Genomic DNA, 6,000 nt, shown 5'->3' on the forward strand with positions numbered 1-6,000 from the left:
AGCCGGCAAGGCTCGATCTCACAAATATCAATTCAAAACATCGTAAAAATAACAGTACAGCTACACGGGACATTTCCCCGGTAAATATATAACTCCATAATATAGTATATATATATGGGAACTCTCAACCATGACTCGACGACTGGGCACCACTACCTGACGCTCCACCAGACGCATCAAATCCTCTTGGATAACCTGCTATGGCATCAAAAACAACCACAACACAAACAAAAACGAGGGGTCGGGCCCCAAGTACGACGAACCAGTAATATTACGACAAATATAACTGACATGAAATAAAATCAAGTAAAATGCAATGCAATGTAATGGAATGCGTGAAAGGTAACAACCGATGACGAATACCAAATGGAGTATAAATGAATCGCATCAACAACAGTAACAGTGGCCACCCGTGCCAGGAACATAGCAACGCAACATCAAGTCGCCACTCATCCATGCACGTAGCATCGAGGGTACGGGAGCTACCGGCTCAGACCTCATGCAAATCATCAGGAGTGCTAATCCTACCCACCCGCTCCATCGATGACGCAACAACTCGATAGATCAATATTAAATTCAATAGCAATCAAAGGAGTCAAGGCTCGAAATGCTATGCACCAATAGTATCAACTCAAATAAATGCATGAATGCAATCACGTATTCACAGAAGCACATAAAGCACGCCACAACTCATTACAAAATACTTAACGTCATTCCACATCGCTATAGACGTCATAATAAAATAGTTCATGCGTACCTCAACTGAATACTTAATTTACCACTGAAATTTTTTAAGGATTTCTCGAAGAATCCAATCCTGTGGCAAATAATATATTTCATATCAAATTTCATTTATTTTTTCAATATTTGATAATTTGGCTTAAAATTCCAAAAATCCATAATTTAGGTTTACAATTTCTAAAACTCAACTCAAAGTCAAATATAGCAATTTATTTAACTTAAATCTCTCAATACCGGACAACTTGAAATTTCGAAAATTCAATCATATCGAATCCGAAGTTTTCGATATTTACTAGGAATTCCCAAAATTTCATTTTCTATTTCTAATGCTATAAACACATCCCAATAACGATTTAACATTTCAAAAATCATAAATTCCCAAATTAATAGGCTAAATTTGAAATATTATCTAATTAAATTTCGAAAATTAGCTTAATACCTCCAATCGGCTTCGATATAGCACCTACAATCAATAATCCAATATATATTAATTATTGGAACTCAATTGAATTAAAATCCCCAAAATTCGAAACCCTAAAATCATAATTATACCTCTGAAATTTCGAAAATTACTCAAAGCTTTGAATTCAAGCTTCAAACAATATTACCCAAGGTTTCTTTCAACTTTTTCCGGCGAAAACAGGCGGCGGTCTCCGACGGGTTTCCGGGAGTCGCGAGTTTTCTACGAAATTTTGGTATCAATGGATAGCTCTCGTCGAGAGGATTCCGAAACTATGCTTACTTTCAAAAATCGTTGAACGACGGTGGAATTACGGGCGGTCAAAGGCAAATGAAAATTGCTTGACTTTTACGGACATTAGTTACGGGAAAGAGAAAAGCGCTTCTGATCTTCTTTTTCCTTCTTTACATTATTTTATATATATATATATATATATTTTTTTAATTAATAAAAAAAATGGGCTGGGCTTTGGAACATGGGTTGGGCTCTCACATGATAAGCTCACAGCTGTTTGTAGTAACTGATCAATTTCCAACGATCAGTAAGTTGTCTACATGAAATATATCAAAATTATAAAATCAATAAATGAGTGTTATGTTAATAATGATATTACATAAGTGAGCATGATGAATTATAAAATATAAAAAAACGCATATTTTTTTTATTTAAAAAAAAACATGCATAGCTCGTGTGTTAGGTTCCATAAGAGTAAATAATTTAAAATGAATCAAATAGAAATAAAACTATAAAATTTGTTTGTATTATCATTTTTTTCGAGTAGGTCTCTTGTGAGACGATATCACGAATCTTTTCTATGAGACGAGTCAATCCTACCGATATTCACAATAAAAAGTAATAATCTTAGCATAAAAAGTAATACTTTTCATGGGTGACCAAGATAAGATATACATATCATAAAATACGATATGTGAGACCGTCTCACACAAAATTTTTCCATTTTTTTCTTATTTGAGACACAGAGATCGATGCGAGAAATAAAATTACGAAGCCAATTAACTTTCATTACGCGGTATATCTCCATCACGTGTCTTGTAACCACTCTCACACTTCTTTTTAGTTTAAAAATTCGTCTTTAAGTGGGAGAAATGTTAGGTGGGTTGTCATAACCAAATTCATTTATTATATTGCATGAGATGTCGACATGTTTAGTAAATGAAGCAAAATTTGACAAATAAACCGTGCAGCGATAGTTGACGAAGGAAACAAATTTTTTGTTTTTTAACGCGCTGGAAACGCATTTTTGCACCTATAAATAGAATTCTTTCGTTTCAGTTTATAGCAACCCAAAATCAAGAGCTTTCAAAGCTTAATATAATAGATAGAGAATTTGAGTGTTGAGTGTTCTCTTGTGTAAGTTGGAGAAATTATTTTTCTCGGTTGTACTCGGGGTTGAGATTGTGAGAGATTGGCTGTTGTATACACTTGTAATATTTTTTTCCTATAATAAAGATTTTCAGTAGCTCCGTGGACGTAGCCTATCTTGGGTGAACCAAGTAAATTCTTTTGTTCTTACTGATTATTTTATTCCGCATTTTTGGGTACTATATTATCATTATAATCGTCATCGTTTCGGTGTAATTACCCAACAATACTATGGTGTGTTTTAATATGCAAACAATAATGGTGTTGAATGCTTACAAAGATTATAATCATGTTTGCACACATGATCAGTACAAGATGAAAAATGACCTGGTGAAATTTTTTATTTTTCTTTTTTAATAGTTCATATATGTCAAAATTTATTGTTGAAATGATACCCACAATTTTGTCATTTCTATTACCTATGTCACTTTAACACCATTTTGATGGCAATATTCAATAATGGCTATAATAATTGAATTGTAAAGAGGTTGACGAATCCCTCTTATTTTTTGATTTTTAACAGTGTGTTTGGCAACTAGGATTTGGGAGGATTTTATGGGATTTAGATTTCAAAATCCTATTTTTACTGTTTGGCAAAGTGATTCAAAAAAAAAATTCGGATTTGTTTAGAATTTTATGGAATTTCATGGGATTTCAATGAGTATATCTAAATTCCATCAAATTTGATAAGATTTGGTTGGATTTGGATTTTAAAAACATACAATTACTTTTTTATCCAAAACATCATTCTCATCAGTCAACTTTCTCCACCAAAAATTTCTAAATGATTAGACTTTTTTTTTTTTCCTTTTAACTTTTTTTAGAAGTTGAAAGATTTCGTTTAAATTTTATAAGTTTCGTGTGTTATTTACTGATTAATATAATAGAAATTATAGTAATTACCAAAGCCTCTTTTTACGTTTAATAATTAATTTTATGTTAAAGTTTGAAGTTGTTTGATGATTTTTTAATTATTATTTTATGTGCACTATGATTAATAAATAATAATTAATTTTTGAATTTACAAATACAAATAATAGAGAAGAATTATTAATTTCTAAATTTCTTTAGGTTATTTATGTTTATATGATTGCTAAGGGTAGTTTAGTAAAATTTTAAAATTCCAAATTCGAATCTTTTTATTTCCAAACAAGAAACGAATTTGTAAATACTATTTTTAAATTTTAAACCAAACACCAACTTGAATTTTCAAACCCAATTCCAAATCCAATGAAATCCTCTCAAATCTTGGTTCTTAAACAGACCGTAAGTTAATAAATATGAAGCCGTGTAAATTGTTTATATTTCTTCCAATGACGAAAAGGAACCACCTGCAAATGTCGTCGATGAGCATGTCCCACTGAAAATGACGTCAACAATGCAAATGGCCCTGATGACACAACTTTTGAAGAAAACTTTGTCGTGAACATGAATGATGTAAAATGTTCAAATGAGGAAGATAAACATGAAGCAAGCCATGTTATTAATGCAGAAAGCAACGAGACCAACGTTGTGGTCATTGATGATACCAATGGTGAATCCGATTACCCCCGTAGCTCTCAGTCGTCGAACTCACTGTCCCAGGCCAGTGGTTGAACTATTCAGGTGCCATAAATATTATTTGGTGATAGAGCCTCCTGTTTTGATCCATATATTTATTTTGTTTTTGTATGCAAGTTTTCATGGTTAATTGAATAGCGTGGTATCTAAGTCAGTAGCTTATTTTATGTGTTGTACAAAGTGTTGGTTACGGAATATATAAGCTAGCCAACAAGTTGATTGTTAGGCCATCATCAAACAATGAAATAGTAATGCGTACGATCGAACTTTATGTGTAAATATTGTTGTTCTAGTTGTGTATATGATATCATGAAACTCCTATTTTCTGTTTTATATAATGATGAAGGCATCGAGATTCTCATGTTGTGCCTTGGTGATGTCTTCGAATCATGAAGGTTGATGAGGTATTAGAATGATGAAAGTTTTTTTTCAACGACATGATTTTTACAACTTCAACCAGTACATGATTATATCAAGTTATGAAAATTATTAACATTCTAAAATAAAGTTTCACGGAAAAGCAGACATGATGATCCAACAAGTTATGAAATGATTAACATCAACCTTCAAGCATTCTAACATGTCCTTTTATAAGATTTAGCTTTCCTAGTACATTTTCTCCCGAAAGAGGAAAGCATATACCAAAACAACACAAAAATACACAACTACCACATAAGATAGTATAAATATTTAACAGAAGTGCAACACTATTTGCAAACAAAAGTCTTGTGCACCAAGATGTTGAGCTTCATTGAAGCCGTCTTCTAATCAAACTCAGCCTACCCTCAGGCGGAAGAAGTAAGAAGAGTCCTAATCTATTAGCATTGTCCAACAACAACTCTGCAACCAACACTTTTTCATCCATGGTTATCTTTGTCATCCAGCCTAATGCATCAAACGCATTATCCATTGCACAAGCTATCTTCTCGTCAGTTCCTAGTTCTTTTACGAGATCCGACATAGTAGACTTAGTAATGTCGGCTAAATTGTTGATAGCTGGAACAATATCATCTTCACTTTCATTCCGGAACTTGCGTTTCTTTGAATTAACCTTCTTACTTGCACTTGTATTTGACAAAGGGGTTTGCGAAACAGACAATGACTCACCAGCCCCTTCAACCTCACGGAAAGTTTCCTGTAGCCCAACCTCAATCTCAGGAGTTACTTGGTTGTTTCTGTTAAGGACATCATGTACACCAGCCGCGAATGTCTCCACATACTTGGCCGTTGCCCGATCGTTTCCAAAAATCTCGCACCATTCACTTGAAATATGGCCAAGAATTGTTTCGCATGAGACGTGCATTACTGTCTGACTCTAAAGTGCAAAAGAATATGTATCAGCTTCAATCATTTTATCTGTATTATTCCAACTTATACTACTTTTGCTTAACATTGAAACCAAGGAGCCATGATTTTTCTTCCAAACATGAATTTTCGAATTAATATGTGGGTTGGCGCGTATGTTTGTCCCTGGGAACGCTTTGTTCAGCTCATATTCTAAGAAAGATAAATATCCACAATGAAAACCGCTCTCACTCTTGAGCCATTTCCGAACGGCCTCTTTCAGTGCTTCCACAAGGGCTTCTTCCTCTTTCACAGTCCAACCGCGTCGAGTTTTATCTGATTTCTTGCCTTTACCATTGTCATTCACGGAGTTTGGAGCAGCATGTTGGATCTCGGTTTTTCTACATGCCCAAACGCAGCGGAAGTTTAAAAATTTTTATTTATTTTGACAATCAAAATATGTTTTGCTTTAGGGCGGTCGTATGATTTTAACAAAATATTCATAGAGCGTTAGAATTTTATACCTTTGTGAATTAATCACGTGGCTCCAACTAATCCGGTATAAACGGATT

Source organism: Primulina tabacum, chromosome 4, assembly GCF_025594145.1.
Source record: "Primulina tabacum isolate GXHZ01 chromosome 4, ASM2559414v2, whole genome shotgun sequence".
NCBI lineage: Eukaryota > Viridiplantae > Streptophyta > Magnoliopsida > Lamiales > Gesneriaceae > Primulina > Primulina tabacum.